Source organism: Scylla paramamosain, chromosome 7, assembly GCF_035594125.1.
Source record: "Scylla paramamosain isolate STU-SP2022 chromosome 7, ASM3559412v1, whole genome shotgun sequence".
Taxonomy (NCBI): Eukaryota; Metazoa; Arthropoda; class Malacostraca; order Decapoda; family Portunidae; genus Scylla; species Scylla paramamosain.
The window spans coordinates 17,160,674-17,179,581 of record NC_087157.1 but is presented as its reverse complement, the minus strand read 5'-3'; the positions used below and the strand labels follow the sequence as shown (position 1 = coordinate 17,179,581).

At 38.7% G+C, this 18,908-nt stretch overlaps 1 long non-coding RNA gene across 3 annotated transcripts in view; it reads right to left on the bottom strand.

Annotated features, from left to right (window-relative positions):
• Window positions 1-18,908, bottom strand: part of LOC135102136 (uncharacterized) — a 78,490-nt gene that overhangs the window by 56,130 nt on the left and 3,452 nt on the right. For all 3 annotated transcript variants that reach the window (XR_010269537.1, XR_010269538.1, XR_010269536.1), the window contains exon 2: window positions 4,531-4,663. This is a non-coding gene — a long non-coding RNA (uncharacterized LOC135102136). The remainder of the gene's footprint in view (window positions 1-4,530; window positions 4,664-18,908) is intronic.

Below are 18,908 nucleotides of genomic sequence, written 5' to 3'. Positions count from 1 at the left end.
AGTTCAGTTTAGATTGAAATATATATAGATAAAAAAAAAAAAAGACAAAGACATAGCGAGAAATGACCTCACAGAGTGGCACATGGCAGCAACAGACTCAGTAATCGAGTCATTAGTACCGGATTAGTAAGGAGCTTTTAAAAAAAACTGGACGGATTTATGGAACGCCATGATAGGCAGGCACAGGTATTTGTGTTTTATACAGGATTTACCACATGAACACCCAATAGTATTCTTTGCACCTCCCTTACGTTTCTATGCTCTTGAAAAATAGCTCTTACGAGAAACTAAACCTTTTAAAAGCACATCTAGCGAAAGAAAAAAAAAAGGTAGCAGTGAAAAGGCAAGGCTAGTTACAATATAATTCCAGAGCTTTGCGAGTCTGTCTCAACACAAACACATTATCGATCAGCTCACTCTGCCATTGACAGATCATGCGCCTCACTTCCCCTGATCGCTTTGAAAACTCTCCTTCACTCTTTTCCTTTCCTGCACCACACAACGTTTCTACACCACTTGCTTTTGTGCTAATGTACAAATTCACTGAGTCCATTATTAGTATTGTACCCTAATTTTTTTTTTTTTTTTTTTTTTTTGTGTGTGTGTGTGTGTGTGTGTGTGTGTGTGTGTGTGATTTGTGTGTGTGTGTGTGTGTGTGTGTGTGTGTCGTACATGATAAATTGTTTTTCTCCTTTTTTTTGCTGATTGAAAAAAAAACGGTGAATTACCCATTATTCGATATTAAATTAAAGAAAAAATTATACTGAGAGTCTTAATAAATAATTGGCTTAAATCCTTTGTTTATAACTCTCTCTCTCTCTCTCTCTCTCTCTCTCTCTCTCTCGTCGTGTATAGATTTTTCCTGTTCTTATTCTTAAGTATCTTCTATTCATGGTAATCCTTTTACTTCCAGCACGTGGTAACGCTCAGCACAAAAGCATCATTCATCCATTCCCTCTCCCTTCCCACTCACTCACTTCACTCAAACAACAACCAGCAAAAGTCAAGGACATGCTGAGCTTCGACTAATTATTCCGACCTTTCGCTTCCTGGAAAGTAAATCTACAGTGTGAATTTTCTGGTAACAAGCTTTCCTCTTTGCTCTTAATTCTCAATGAGTGTTTTGCTCCTCGCCTGCCCATGACCTTGTAATGAATGCAGGTGAGGCAGGTATGTTTACCGCTTATTGATATCTGCGTGGAAATGAAATCCACCTGAGAATCGGGTGACTTCAATTTTCAGAGCCATTAATCAAGATAGGATAAGAAATAGCGGGTTAAAGCTTCATGGAGAGAGAGAGAGAGAGAGAGAGAGAGAGAGAGAGAGAGAGAGAGAGAGAGAGAGAGAGAGAGAGAGAGAGAGAGAGAGAGAGAGAGAGAGAGAGAGATTTAAATCATCCTTTTATGAAACGGAAGAGACACAAACCTTTTTTTCTTACTGATATAGAAATAACATTCCTGAGAGAGAGAGAGAGAGAGAGAGAGAGAGAGAGAGAGAGAGAGAGAGAGAGAGAGAGAGAGAGAGAGAGAGAGAGAGAGTCTGATAAGTTCCTGGGAAGTTGAATATTGTTGTTGCTCTTATTAGTATCATAATAATTATTGAAATGACAAATACAAGAATAATAATCATCATCATAACGTGCATCATTCTTTTCCATGCCTGCAATTCATGAGGCACACACACACACCCTCCCCTGGACCCCCACCCTCTCCCTTCCATTCCTCCACCCGCCGTTCCTCCTCTTGGTCGGAAGCTTTCATCCTGCTAAGTAAATTCCCTATAAAGGACAAATATTAGCTTGAGAAGTCTTTGCTTATAATTAGCATCGTCAAGTATCATGACAAAGAAAACAAATAATTTGGTTCAACACATCGGCAGTTCAATGACCGATATAGTTCTTGCTTTAGCTAAAATAAAAGAAAAAAAATAATACCCGTAATTCTTTTGTGCCCCTTTACAATAAACTGATCTCTTGCAGCATAACAGGATACAGTACAACACAACGCTGCACAACACAAACAAACACAACACATATCACAATACAAGCCCCTTACAACACAACACAAAACAACATACTGCCTTCTTACAACACAATACAACACAGTACAGTACACTTCCCTCACACAACACAACTCAACACAACACACTGCCCAAACACAACACAACGACACAAAACAACACACGCCCTCTGACTACACACCACAACCCAACACACGCCCCCTTATAACACATATCTATCACAACACAACACTGCCCTACATAATTCACACACACACACACACACACACACACACACAGAAATGATCCGTGCTAATGAACACACAGGGCAAGTCAGCATACAAGCAACAAATGAACAGCACGTCACGGGATTAAGAGCAACACGTGAGGAAGGATTTGAACAGAATAAAAAAAACTGTTGCAATAAGTGATGAACGCGCAGTGAAGAGAAAAAAAAATATTGCAGGGATTAACTTGGTACTTTACCCTCGCCATTGCTGTCAACAACACGAGTAGTAACAGCAGCGACACGTGGCATTAAATAACAACTATAACAAATGAATGATAGATCAAGGTACCGCATTCACTTGCTAAACAGATATGTACAGTGCATGATCGTGAATAAGTTTGAGTAATTGATTAATATGATTGGCTGAGTGGGTGAGACAAGTGACTCATTAAAAAACAAAACGTAGCAGCCGACGTGAATGAATGAATGAGTAACTGAATGAATGAATGAATAAGAAAAAGAATAAATAAATAAATAAATAAGACAATTAAGGACTAACTTCATAGAATTTATGGTGGCATCGTTACTTATAAAACAAACAAACAACAACAACAACAACAACAACAACGCAATATTCTAGAAATATGGATAAAAAACAAAAAACAACAAAAAAAAAAAACAGACCGAGAGACAGACACGCAGGCAGGCAGTCAGACAAACACAGTGGCAAGCAGACAAGCAAACAGGCAGACAAGCAAACACGTATTGACACAAACATGCATAAGGATAACAAAAAAAAAACGGAAAAACAGACAGAAAAACAAACAGACAGAAAAAAAAACTGACAGAAAAAAAAAACGAACACACACACACACACACACACACACAGTAACAAAAATAGACACAGACACAAATAGACACAGAAAAACACATAGAGAGAAACAGAGACTACCTTAACTATATAAACACACACACACACACACACACACACACACACACATGATAAAGAAGGCTAACAGGACACTCAGTAATAAAGAAGAATACTGCAAATTACAACGTAAGTTTGGGACAAAATTGGTCAGTTTTAGGCAGCAAGACTTGTGGTGGTGTGGTCTGAGCTGGACTTGCATGGGCCATTAACTTTTCTGCAGTGGCCCTCTCTCTCTCTCTCTCTCTCTCTCTCTCTCTCTCTCTCTCTCTCTCTCTCTCTCTCTCTCTCTCTCTCTCTATCTATCTATCTATCTATCTATCTATCTATCTTTTTATCTATCTCTATCTTTCTGTCTATCTCTATCTATCTATCTATCTACCAATATATCCATCTATCTATCAATTAACCTCACACAAGTGCATTATTATTACTTTTCAGCTCGCCAGCACAGTACGTGTCTCTACATTCCCAGCATGTTGTGAAAGGCCACTAAAGGGGAAGGGGCGAGGTGGTAGCAACGCCTTTTCTCTGTGCTTATTCCCGTAGTGAGGAAAGTAGACACAGACGAGGGGTGAGATTAGAGTCCTCGCTGAACCCTGATGGATGAGGCTGGTCTTGTCAATACCTACTTTCTTTGATAGGAATGACTGGGTTAGGTTAGATTAGTGTTGTTGTTGTTGTTGTTGTTGTTGTTGTTGTTATTGTTGTTATTGTTGTTGCTGGTGTTGCTGGTGTTGTTGTTGTTGTTGTTGTTGTTGTTGTTGTTGTTGTTGTTGTTGTTGTTGTTGTTGCTGGTGTTGTTGTTGTTGTTGTTGTTGTTGCTGGTGTTGTTGTTGTTGTTGTTGTTGTTGTTAATGGTGGGATTGTGGTGTTTTTACTGGGCTGGTTGTTGCAGTTGTGGTGGTGGTAATGATGGTGAGTAGTAGTAGTAGTAGTAGTAGTAGTAGTAGTAGTAGTAGTAGTAGTAGTAGTAGTAGCAGTAGTAGTAGTAGTAGTAGTAGTAGTAGTAGTAGTAGTAGCAGTAGTAGTCGCACCACCATCAACACCACCACCACCACCACCACCACCACCAGTAACAGCAGAAGTAACAGTAAAAGTCAGATCATATCAGGTTAACTTATACCAATATTAAGTTGAGTCCCACGAGACCAAGGTGGGAGAACAATATATGGTAAAGCGCAGTACAAGAAAGTCAATATTGTAAGGCACAGAACAGGGAGGGCAGTGTATCGTGAGGCGCATTACTAAGGCCAGTACATTGTGAGGCACATTACTAAGAAGAGCTGTGTATTATAAGGCACAGTACAAGAAAGGCAGTATATTGTAAGGCACAGTACAGGGAGGGCAGTGAGAGGCGAGGTGTAGTACTCACTGACGAGCGGTGTCTTCTCAGTGGGCGGCAGGGACTCTGATGGTCATGAGGAAGACAGTCATGGAGAGCAGCGTCGAGATGCCCCGAGTCACCTTCTCCCCGGATTCGCTCGGCACGTGGAACACCAAAAGGGCTGCAGAGAACAGAGGGAAGGTACATGTAGGTCAAGAGTGAAGCTGATGGAGATGTTTAAGTGGCATAAGGGAGATGGCAACCAGAGGAAAGGTGTATATAGGTTAAAAGTGGTGATGATGGAGGTATTCAAGTGCCATAAGGGATATAACAAGGTGACAAACAAAATATTCAGGGTTAGTAATCAGGAGAGGTAGGTTTTCTACAGGGACTGCCACTTGTAGGCCTCATCACTTCATGCACCAACCCATATTTTGTCGTGTTATGTTCCTGTGGTTCTGATGGAGGTGTGCAAGTGGCATAAGGGAGACAACACAGTGATGTAGCCAAGATTCTATATGGTCAATAATCAGGATGGGGCTAGAAGATGCTATAATTTTGTCAAGGAGTGACGAGGCTGGACCAAATCATGAAGGAATACATCAGCAGGAGACATTTCCTCGTCTGTTTGAGAATTATTCCTAACAAGCTAACTAAAAAATCAACAAATTCTAACAAGCTAATTGAGAAATGAACTAACTAACAAGCTAAGAGATCAATTAATTCCAACGAGGTAACTAAGAAATAAACAAATTCTAACAAGATGACTAACAAATCAATGAATTCCAACGAGATAAACTAATTCTAACAGGCTAATTAAGAACTCCAGCTTATCCTAACAAACTACCTAAGAAATCAAATCATTCTAAAAAAAAACTAACCTAGAAAATTAATCTGTTTCCACGCCAGACAAGTTCCTCCCCCGCTGTTAGAGGAAGGGGAGATGGTAAGCCATCCACCACGCCCCTCTGGCTCAGGGCGTCTCGGCAATACTGGCAGGGTGCAAGGTCACAACTCCTTGGCTTACGTCCAAATTGCTATCTCTCCTCTTCTTTCTCTCTTTCCCTCTATATCCTCTTCTTTTTCTTTTTCTGTGACCTATTTTTTTTTTGTATTTTTCCTCTTCTTTCCGTCTCTTCTATTCCTTTACCGTGACTTTTTTCAGCCTCTCCTCTTCTTTCCCTCTCTTTTCTCTTTCCTCATTTTTTTCTGTAGCTCTCCTCTTCTTTCCGTCTTTCTCTCGGCTTCTTATTCCATGATTCTGGACTTTTCTCTCCCTCTCCTCCTCAATGTCTAACTTCATTTTCCTCATCATCATATTTTCTGAAGTAGTATCTTGCGCGCCTCCTTTTGGTCCTTAGCCTCAGAATAAGTAAAGTTCTGACGAAGTACCACCTGCTGCCGTCAAAAAAAGTATTTCTGTTGTCTAAACTTTGCTTGGTTTCATTTTCTCTCCCCCTGAGCTACTAACCCACTGAATGGCTCCAATTTGACCTCTTGACTGTTAATGACACACGTTTCACTTCACTTGGGTTACCTTAGATAAATAACACACAGAGCCGAAATAGAACAGTAGGCCCCGGAAGGTTCCAAGCACCTCATTGTTTACGTCTTTTGAAATTATTCTCTCAGATTGCTACACATTTCCATTCGTTCGTGGCAGTGACAAGTAGATCAAAGAGTTTAGTGTAAGCGCAGTGTGTGATTTCAAAGCGCGAAGTGACATCAACAGGAGTGATCGAGTCTCAAATGTTTTAGTGGCCCAGTCAGAATCGTAAAGGGCAGTGTGTGTTTCTGAACATGTGGTGCTGAGATCAATTTTAGGGGGGACTGAAAAATGCTGCGTATATTGTTGCGGTACAGTGTAAATGCTGCTTGCAAGGCACACCAAACTATCGGGTGTGTACTTTTATATTTGATGAAGTTAGCCTCATTTTCAACTGTTAATACAACTGTAGTTAATACAACCAGATATTAGAATTAACGGGCGCGGGAGTGTCCAGACTAGACGCAAGGAGTGCTGAGGTCGCAAAAAAAGGTTAAAAAATGTTAGTCTATGGAGAGATGAAGTAGTAAGTGTCACATTGTCATTGGCAATAAAGTGTTAACAAAGGTACAAGAAAAGAAAATCTGAACTTCGTTACAGTACAAATGAGGATAAAGAATACTTGTAGCCATCCTGTCCTCGCCTGATGTATGACACAAGCACAGGGAAGGAGGGACACAAACACCTAAACAGAGAAGAGCAATAAAAGTGTTAAAAGAAGAGGAAAGAAAAAGAAAAAAAGAAGGAAAAAATGAGGATAAAAGAAGAAAAAAAAAACAGTTGTTGGTACATATATAACAAAAGAAAGTTTATACAAAAGAGGATTATTAATTATGTTACTGGAGAAAGAAAAATAAAGGAAAGAGAAGCTTCAAAGGAAAAAAAAAACAAAGTAGATGCATAAATAAAGAAAGGAAGTTATTACACAAAAGAGAATTACAAATTATGTTGTTAGACAAGGAGAAAATAAACAAAAATAAATAAAAATGTAGAAAAATGAGTTAGCATGAGAGAGAGAGAGAAAAAAAAGGTTGATGCATAGACATAAGAAAGGAAAGTTATTACATAAAGGAGGATGATTGACTTTTGTTCCTGTCTACACTACAGAGTCAGGAATGATTGTTTTGTCCCCACCGAGAAGTTAATGTACACAGGAAGGACTGGTAAATATTAAAGGCAAACAGATAAACATGATGACTAGATAATAATGATGCAAAACAAAGAGATTACTTTTCAACAACAATCTGAGGAATTAATGTCCACAGGCAGAGCAGGTAAATGTCAAAGGTAAACAGATAAACACCAAAACAAAATAATAACACAAAAATAAGATGATTACTATTTCAGCAAAATTACAAAATGAGAACAATTTATGAGCACTTTCTCGTCTAAACAATTAGTACACACAGGTACGGCACGATACATCAAAGGTAAATATTTACACACAACAACTAAATAATAATAATAATGGTAATAATAATAATAATAATAATAATAATAATAATAATAATAATAATAATAATAATAATAATAATAACAATAATAATAATGATAATAATAATAATAACAACTACAACAACAAAAACAAAAACAACAACAACAACAACAACAACAACAACAACAAGGTGATTACTTTTCTAGCAACACTACCAAGAGCGAGAGAGACAAGAAGAACCAGTCTCACCTGTCCAATTAACATGCAAAGGTAAATGAGAGATAAACACTAAGGGTAGATACAACACCTGAACTAAATAATATTACAAGAACAAGGTAATTAATATTTTCCATCGCCACTAAAGGAGAACCAAGACTAATAACTTTCTCACCTAAGGAGTGAACACACACAGGTAAGGCAGGTGAGATGAAAGGTAAAGACACAAATAACTCAGTAATAATCACACAGAAGGAACATTACTTATTGAAATACAAAACCGAGACAGTAAAGAGTAATTTCCTTGTTCTCACCTGTGCTGTCAATAAACACAGGTAGAAGAGAAGAGGACAGGTTCAATGAAAGGTAAATACATAAAGAAAGAAGCAAAAATGTTATAGTAAAGAGGATTATTGTCTTTTGGAAATACACAACAAGGAGAGCAAGGAATAATAATCACTTTCTCACCTCAAATATTAATAGCCACAGGTAAGACAGGTGGAATTAAAGGTAATTATATAAACAGAAAAGCAGGAAATATTACAAGAATAGAGGATTATTATTTCCTAATAATTCAATAAAAAGTAATGGATAATAACTCTCCTCTCACCTTAGCTATTAATAAACACAGATGAAGGACAACATGACAGGTGGAACTAAAGCTAGTTACTTAAAAAAAAAAAGGACAAAAATGTTATGCGAAAGAGGATTGCTGTCTTTTTAATCTACATAAGGAATAATCACCTTGTCACTTGAAATATTAATAGCCACAGGTAAGACTGGTAGGATTAAAGGTAAATACATAAAAAAAAAAAGACCAAAAGTACTATACGAAAAGAGTATTATTATTTTAACTACTCATAAAAAATAAGGAAAAAATAACTTTGTTCTCACTAACAATACTCACAGGTAGGACAGGTAAAGTAACTCCCAAAACTATCTTTAAAAAAATAAAAGGTAAATAATAAAAGACCAAAAGTATTATACGAAAAGAGGATTATCATTTTAACTACTCAATAAAAGCAAGGAAAAAATAACTTTGTTCTCACTAACAACACTCACAGGCAGGACACGTACAGTGGCTCCCAAAACTATCTTTAAAAAAATAAAAGGTTTACATTCTGACACAATGGACGATATTATTTGACACGTTTGGTGATTACGGTGGCAACAGTTGGCAGCCCTGCACACTAGGGATGGTTGCCGTATATAATAACCAGGGCAATAGATCGATCAAGCAGCAGGTGTCATACTGTTCATTATGCCACAGTTCGCGCCACACTTTACACATACTTGTGGGAGTTGCTGTACACTCAAAGGTTAATACATAAACAAAACACAAAAAATATCATACGAAAACAGAATCAACATACATACATACATACATACATACATACATACATACATACATACATACATACATACATACATACATACATACATACATACATACATATACATACATACATACATACATACATACATACATACATACATACATACATACATACATACATACATAATATATATATATATATATATATATATATATATATATATATATATATATATATATATATATATATATATATATATATACTCGTATATATATATATATATATATATATATATATATATATATATATATATATATATATATATATATATATATATATACATATACATATATATATATATATATATATATATATATATATATATATATATATATATATATATATATATATATATATATATATATATATATATATATATATATATATATATATATATATATATATGTATATATATATATTTTTTTTTAACTGCACAGTGAAAATAAAGTAAGAAATGATAAGTTTGTAAAATGAAAATAAAAAATGTGGGGTATTAAACACCACAGATGTTAAGAGTAAATGGACAGACAAAAGAGCAAAATTATAATACAAAAAGATGATATTTATTTTTAAAACTCCACAATTAAAAGTTCAGAAAAATAAATTTCTTCCCACCTTAGCTATTAATTATTTACCTATTTATATTAGCTATTTATTTAATTTATTTATATTAGCTATTAATTTATATAATATTATTATATTTCATAGAGGGACTGCCACGTGTAAGCCTGGTCGCTTCTTGCAGCTTCCCTTATTTCTTATGTTCTTATGTTCTTTTCCTCCTTTTTTTGGATTTTATTGTTTTAGTTTCTTCTTTACTTTCAATTTCTTCTTTCTTGATTTTGGTCGCTGATGACTTTTTTGTTCATTTTCTGCTTTTATTTCTTCTTTCTTGTTTTTGGTCGCTGATGACTTTTTTTCATTTTCGCTTTTTCTTTTCCTTCTCCTTTTTTTGGATTTTATTGTTTTAGTTTCTTTACTTTCAATTTCTTCATTATTAACTTTGGTCGCTGATGACTTTTTTTTTTTTTTTTTATTTCTTCTTCAATTTCTTCTTTCTTGATTTTGGTCGCTGATGACTTTTTTTGTTCATTTTCTGATTTTATTTCTTCTTCAATTTCTTCATCCTTGATTTTGGTCGCTGATGACTTTTTTTGTTCATTTTCTGATTTTATTTCTTCTTCAATTTCTTCATCCTTGATTTTGGTCGCTGATGACTTTTTTTGTTCATTTTCTGATTTTATTTCTTCTTCAATTTCTTCATCCTTGATTTTGGTCGCTGATGACTTTTTTTGTTCATTTTCTGATTTTATTTCTTCTTCAATTTCTTCATCCTTGATTTTGGTCGCTGATGACTTTTTTTGTTCATTTTCTGATTTTATTTCTTCTTCAATTTCTTCATCCTTGATTTTGGTCGCTGATGACTTTTTTTGTTCATTTTCTGATTTTATTTCTTCTTCAATTTCTTCTTTCTTGATTTTGGTCGCTGATGACTTTTTTTGTTCATTTTCTGATTTTATTTCTTCAGTTTCTTCATTCTTATTTTTGGTCGCTGATGACTTTTTTTGTTCGTTTTCTTTTATTTTCTCTTCCACACACACACACACACACACACACACACACACACACACACACACACACTTTCTCCTTTCGTCCATGTTAGAATCCACATATGCACGCGCGCACGTACTCACGCACACACAAACGCACGTAAGACAATTAATCATGACTTTGAATATTATATAAGTTATGCCAATACATACACGCATTCATACATATGACTTCTACATGGCTATACATATAGGTACATATTCACACATATTTCATCATAACTTGGAACATTGTCAATATTATGATTGCCTTCTACATGGCTATACATATAGGTACATATTCACACACATTTTATCATGACTTGGAATATTGTCATGAGTACATATTCATGCATATTTCATCATAACTTGGAATATTGTCATGGGTACATATTCATGCATATTTCATCATAACTTGGAATATTGTCAATGTTATGATGTCCTTCTATATGGCTATACATATATATATTTATCAGGACACACACACACACACACATAAACACATATTAATAGACGCACAATAATAGACCATTTAATTTATTAAATGGCGCCTCAGTGATGGGCGAGACTGTGGGCGTGGCGGCGGGCGTGGTGGGCGTGACGGTGGCCAGCGTGAGCGGCGTGGGCGGTGCGGCCAGCGGCCTTCAGACACCCCCTGACAAATGCCTCCGCGCCGGCCACCTGGGTGCGCGGGCCGCGCAGCAGCACGGTGCGAGACACCTTGTCTATTGCTGGCGGCACTCTCACCTGCACGTCATGGAACTCCTGCAGTAGTCTCCTGACAGTCGCGCCGGCGGGACCCACCACGTGGCACCGCTGGCGTGGCGTCACCGCCACTTGCGCCTCGATCACCTCGGCCTGCCGCAGCAAGGCCTCGAGGCGCGCCAGGGCGGCGGGAGCCTGCCGGGCAGGTCCGCACAACCTGATGGTGGCGGTGCGGGTGTCTGAGGGAGGCGGCACACTCACTCGCACGCCAGCGAACTCTTGGCACACTTCCCGCAGTGTGGCGCCGCGTGGGCCAACGATGTAGCGCCGCATGTGGGGCGCTATGGCGAGAGTGGCCTCCTTCTCTTCCTCCTGCCAAGAGCGGCGCACGCTGTCCAGCGCACGCTGCTGCTTGGCTCTCTCAGCCCGCTGCTTTCCTTTCTTCGCCTCGAGCTGCTGGCGTCGAGGAGATTCGATGGCGGCCTTCACCTCAGGCAGGCTAGGCGCCTTCACCTTCTTGGGCCTGTTCTTACCGCGGCCCACCACCGCCTTGCCCTCTGAGTCCCTCTTAGGGGGGTCTGGGTCCTCAGGGGTCTTCGCCACAGCCACAGGTTTCCATTTTCATCCCTTCCTTACTACCCTCTCAAACCTCGCCCCTACCCCCTCAAATTTTGCTAATTTCTTTTACTGCAAAATAAAATTTAAGGTGGCCTCTGATTGGTGGACTGGTGCGTGATCAACTCCAAGTTCACGGCCTGGAGAGAGTCAAGGCTCACCGCTCTGAGTTATGTTCACTACATGTAAAGGCATCAATTGTACATAAGAAGTGGCTGCACTAAAGCTGTTATCTACACTATACATAAATACTTAACAGCTTATCCCAATACAGTGACAAACGACACGCTGAAAAAAGAGAGAGAGAGAGAGAGAGAGAGAGAGAGAGAGAGAGAGAGAGAGAGAGAGAGAGAGAGAGAGAGAGAGAGACAGAGAGAGACAGAGAGAGAGAGAGAGAGAGAGAGGGAGGGAGGGAGGGGAGGGAGGGAGGGGAGGAGAGGGAGGGAGAGAGAGAGAGAGAGAGAGGAAGGGAGGGAGGAGAGGAGGGAGGGAGGGAGAGAGAGGGGAGAGAGAGAGAGAGAGAGAGAGAGAGAGAGAGAGAGAGAGAGAGAGAGAGAGAGAGAGAGAGAGAGAGAGAGAGAGAGGAGAGAGAGAGAGAGGGGAGGAGAGAGGAGAGAGGAGGAGAGAGGAGAGAGAGAGAGAGAGAGAGAGAGAGAGAGGAGAGAGAGAGGAGGAGAGAGAGAGAGAGAGAGAATGAAGGAGAGAGGGAGGGAGGGAGGGAGGGAGGGAGAGAGAGATGAGAGAGAGAGAGAGAGAGAGTGAGAGAGAGAGAGAGAGAGGAGAGAGAGAGAGAGGAGAGAGAGGAGAGAGAGATGAGAGAGAGAGAGAGAGAGAGAGAGAGAGAGAGGAGAGAGAGAGAGAGAGGAGAGAGAGAGAGAGAGAGAGAGAGAGAGTGAGTGAGTGAGTGAGTGAGTGAGTGAGTGTGTGTGTGTGTGTGTGTGTGTGTGTGTGTGTGTGTGTGTGTGTGTGTGTGTGTGTGTGAATGACAAAGAAAACCGACACTTATGATAGTCCTATACACCTCGTCGGAGATTTACGATTTCATTAATATGATGCAATGAATCCTGATTTTTCAGAATATGAATTGCAGTTTGGAGAGTATTGATATCAGAATTGATATCAATATTGATACCGATATTGATATTAGAGGCTCCTTGGAAAGGTTAGGGCACACGGGATAGATGGAAAGGTGTTAGGCTGGATAAAGTCATGGCTAAGCGACAGACGACATAGAGTAGTAATAAACGGCTTTAAATCTAAGTGGGGTCATGTAATTAGTGGGGTGCCACAGGGATTAGTATTAGGGCCATTGTTGTTTTTAATAATATATATATATATATATATATATATATATATATATATATATATATATATATATATATATATATATATATATATATATATATATATATATATATGTTACAGTCAATACCTGAATCCAGACAATTTGTAAAGTGACTTATTTTTTCAGGCAATTTGTGAACTGCCTGGTTAGGTTAGGTTAGGTTAGGTTAGGTTAGGTTAGGTTAGGTTAGGTTAGGTTAGGTCTGGATTCAGGTAACCTAACCTAACCTAACCTAACCTAACCTAACCTAACCTAACCTAACCTAACCTAACCTAACCTAAACTAACCTAACCTAACCAGGCAGTTCACAAATTGCCTGAAAAAATAAGTCACTTTACAAATTGTCTGGATTCAGGTATTGACTGTAACATATATATATATATATATATATATATATATATATATATATATATATATATATATATATATATATATATATATATATATATATATATCAATGACTTGGAAAATGGAATTAATAGTGATGTTAGTAAATTTGTGGATGACACGAAGATAAGTAGATTAATTAGGTCAGAATTGGATGCCATCGCCTTGCAGGCAGATTTAGATAGGATGAACGAATGGACAGACAGACGACAAATGCAATTTAACATAAAAAAATGCAATGTACTTAGCACAGGACGAAGAATAAGGATACTGTAGGTCCATTAAAGGCAGCAGATGGGGAGCTGGTTAGTTCTGGGGAGGAGATTAGTAAACTTCTGAATGATTATTTTTTAACTGTCTTCACCCAGGAAAACATACAGGATATGCCAGATAGTGAACAGGTGTTTAGAGCAGATGAGAATGAGAAGCTGACAGATATTTCCATAACTAGGGAGATAGTGGAACAGGAGATAGATAGGCTAAAAAAGTTCAAGTCACCAGGACCTGATGAAATATATCCCAGAGTACTTAAGGAATGTAAAGAGATTATTAGGGAGCCGTTAGTTTCTGTCTTTAGGAAATCACTGGAGTCGGGTGAGGTACCAGTAATGTGGAGGCAGGCTAATGTAGTACCCATCTTTAAGAAAGGAGATAAAACTTTAGCGTCTAATTATAGACCTGTCAGCTTAACTTCAGTTGTAGGTAAAATGTTAGAGTCAATAATAGCGAGGAACATTAGGGAACATTTAGACAAACATAACTTGATAAATCAGTCACAGCATGGCTTCACGAAGGGGAAGTCTTGCCTGACAAACTTGTTAAGTTTTTACAGTAGGGTGTACGAGGCAGTAGATAATGGTGATAGTTATGATATCTTATATCTGGACTTTAGTAAAGCATTTGACAAGGTACCCCATCAAAGGCTCCTGAGAAAGGTTAGGGCACACGGGATAGATGGGAAGGTATTAGGCTGGATAGAGTCATGGCTTAGTGACAGGCGACAGAGAGTGGTAATAAACGGCTCGAAATCCGAGTGGGGTCATGTAATTAGTGGGGTGCCACAGGGATCAGTATTAGGGCCATTGTTATTTCTAATGTATATCAATGACTTGGATAGTGGAATTAGTAGTGATGTTAGTAAATTTGCGGATGACACAAAGATAGGTAGATTAATTAGGTCAGAATCGGATGCCATCGCCTTGCAGGCAGACTTAGATAGAATGAATGAATGGACGGATAGATGGCAAATGCAATTTAATATCAATAAATGCAAAGTGCTTAGCGTAGGTAGAGGAAACCCACACAATAGGTACACATTATACAGCCAAACTCTGGTAGGTACAGGGTACGAGAAAGATTTAGGAGTTATAGTTAGCTCTGACCTCCGTCTAGGGAAGCAATGCATAGAAGCCAGAAACAAGGCAAATAGGGTACTAGGATTTATTTTTAAGTGTGTTAAAAGTAGAAGGCCGGGAGTAATATTAAAGTTATACTTGGCGCTGGCCATACCTCATCTAGACTACGCGGTGCAGTTCTGGTCCCCACATTACAGGAAAGATATAGGTCTATTAGAATCAGTACAGAGGAGAATGACTAAAAGGATACAGGGGATGAGGAGTATTCCTTACGAGGCGAGGTTGAAGCTGTTGAATTTACATTCTTTAGAGAGACGTAGGTTAAGAGGGGACCTGATAGAAGTCTTTAAGTGGTATAAGGGTTATAACAAGGGAGATGTAAGCAAAATTCTTAGGATCAGCAACCAGGGTAGAACAAGAAATAACGGGTTCAAGCTTGAAAAATTTAGGTTTAGGAAGGAGATAGGAAAAAATTGGTTCTCAAATAGAGTGGTAGACGAGTGGAACGGACTCAGTAATCATGTAGTTAGTGCTAGGACACTAGAGAGCTTTAAGAGAAGATTAGACAAGTTTATGGATGGGGATAACAGATGGAAATAGGTAGGTGTGTTTCATACAGGGACTGCCACGTGTAAGCCTGGTCGCTTCTTGCAGCTTCCCTTATTTCTTATGTTCTTATGTTCTTAAACCCACACAGTAGATACACAATAAACAACTGAGCTCTGGTAAGTTCATGGTACGAAAAAGATTTAGGAATTTTAGTTAGCTCTGAACTTCGTCTAAGAAAGCAATGCATAGAGGCCAGAAACGAGGCAAATAGTGTATTAGGATTCATTTTTAGGAGTGTTAAAAGTAGAAGGCCTGAAGCAATATTAAAGTTATAGTTGACGCTGGTCAGACCTCATCTAAACTACGCTGTGCAGTTCCGGTCGCCATATTACAGGAACGATATAAGTCTATTAGAATCAGTACAAAGGAGAATGACTAAAAGGATACAGGGGATGAGGAATATTCCTTACGAGGCGAGGTTGAAGCTATCAAATTTACATTCTTTAGATAGACGTAGGTTAAGAGGGGACCTGATAGAAGTCTTTAAATGGTGTATGGGTTATAACAAGGGGGACGTAAGCAAAACTCTTAGAATCAGTAACCAGGACAGAACAAGAAATAATAGGTTCAAGCTTGAAAAATTTATATTTAAAAAGAGAAAGGAAGAAATTGGTTCTCAAATAGAGTGGTAGATGAGTGGAACGGACTCAGTAATCAAGTTGTTAGTGGTAAGACATTAGGGAGCTTTAAGAGAAGATTAGACGGGTTTATAGATGAGGACGATAGGTGGAAACAGGTAGGTATATTTCATACAGGGACTGCCACGTGTAGGCCTGATGGCTTCTTGCACCTTCCTTTATTTCTTATGTTCTTATGTTCTTAATAATCACTGGTAAATAACAAAAGGAAAACTTGAATTGAAGGTCAAAACGAAAAGAAAAATAAAACAAATCTTAGACGAAAAAAAAAATCATACATTTTGTTTAATTATGAAACGAAAAGAAAATAAGAAAAATCAATCGTCCTCTCACCTGAGCTGTTAACATAACCCCAGGCAGGACAGGTACAATTAAAGGTAACCACATCAGCAAAAGAACATGAATATCATACAAAAAGAACATTATCTTTGTTAAGTAGTAAGGGAATAATGAAAGGCAAATATTTACATAAAACAGCAGAAATATTATACAGAAAGATGGTCATTATTTTTGTTTAGCTACATTATAAAAACGTGAACGAGCAACAACCAGCAGTAATTATACACTGGCCTGGGAACAAAGCTAGACAGGTGAGACTGAAGTGGTCTGGACGTATCAAGAGGAGAGACGAGGAACATGTGGGAAGGAGAATGCTGGAGAGGAATGTACCAGGCGGGAGGTGGTGAGTGAAGTACTGAGTGAGTACTGGTGGGAGTGAAAAGAGAAAGACATACGTGAATGTTTACTGATGTAATGAAAGAAGACATGCTTGTAGTGAGTGTGACTGAGGAAGGGAAGAAGACCTGAGTGTGAATGAGGAAGTGTGACTGAGGAAGTGTGACAGGAAGTGTGACTGAGTGTGACTGAGGAAGTGTGACTGAGGAAGTGTGATGACTGAGGAAGTGTGGCTGAGTGTGACTGAGGAAGTGTGAGGAAGTGTGACTGAGGAAGTGTGACTGAGGAAGTGTGACTGAAGAAGTGTGACTGAAGAAGTGTGACTGAGGAAGTGTGACTGAGGAAGTGTGATAACTGAGGAAGTGTGACTGAAGAAGTGTGACTGAGAAAGTGTGATGACTGAGGAAGTGTGACTGAGGAAGTGTGACTGAGGAAGTGTGACTGAGGAAGTGTGACTGAGGAAGTGTGACTGAGGAAGTGTGATGACTGAGGAAGTGTGATGACTGAGGAAGTGTGACTGAGGAAGTGTGACTGAGGAAGTGTGATGACTGAGGAAGTGTGACTGAAGAAGTATGACTGAGGAAGTGTGACTGAGGAAGTGTGATGACTGAGGAAGTGTGACTGAAGAAGTGTGACTGAAGAAGTATGACTGAGGAAGTGTGACTGAGGAAGTGTGATGACTGAGGAAGTGTGACTGAAGAAGTGTGACTGAGGAAGTGTGACTGAGGAAGTGTGATGACTGAGGAAGTGTGACTGAGGAAGTGTGATGACTGAGGAAGTGTGACAGAGGAAGTGTGACTGAGGAAGTGTGATGACTGAGGAAGTGTGACTGAAGAAGTGTGACTGAGGAAGTATGACTGAGGAAGTGTGACTGAAGAAGTGTGACTGAGGAAGTGTGACTGAGGAAGTGTGACTAAGGAAGGGCAGAAGACCGGGCGTTGGAGGTTGCTTCTCTCTCTGGTGACCCCTGACGGAAGCAACCCAGAAAAGAAGTAGGGACATAAATAAGTAGACGAGAGATTATTAACTCCTTACTTCCTTTCTTCCCTGCAGTACAAATTGTGAGGAACAGTGAGGAAGGGATAAGGAGAAGGAAAAATGGCAAACAATAAATGTAAACAATAGCATACTGGAAATGGAAAGAGAAAAGAAAAATTATAAGATGCACAAAGTAAAACAATGAAATGTAACCACAAAAAAAAAAATTTAACAAAACAAAATAAACCTCAAAAGGAAACTCAAACGAAAGCAAGCAAAACACAAAAATAAATAAATAAATAAATAAATAAATAATAATAAATAATAAATAAAATAAGATAAAATAAATAAATAAATAAATAAATAAGTAAAAAGACAAGAGCAGTTCATTGACCTCGCTCGCCTTTCGTGGCCTGGCCTGTCACCTTAATGAAAGCACACCTGATGAAAAGAAGACAGGTAGCTACAATTGAAAACACACCTGATGAAAACAAGACAGGTAGGTACAATTGTAAACACACCTGAGAGTGACACCTGAGCATGTGTGTATGTACCTGCGCGTCGGTCACTCTCCTGCCACTCACCGGTAACACGTCAAGAAGCACAGATGAGGAAAAGAGCGATAGGAAGGGCTTGTTCGCTAATCACTTCCATTAACGACGGGAGGGAGGGAGGGAGGGGAGGAAGAGCAGGAGTAACATAAATGAACATAAAAACAGTGATGACTCGTACGATAAAGAGAGTGGAGAGCATATCGTAATATCCAAGGTCTAGGATATCAACACAAAACAGTGAATCACTCAGTAAATTTTGTAGACAGGCGCACTGGAGTGCACACACAAACCATTGAATCCTACTGGAATAGACACAAGAGCTATATAAAGAAAATGCGTGGCTGCAAAAGAGATATGTTAAGCTCCTACCTGCAGGAATTCA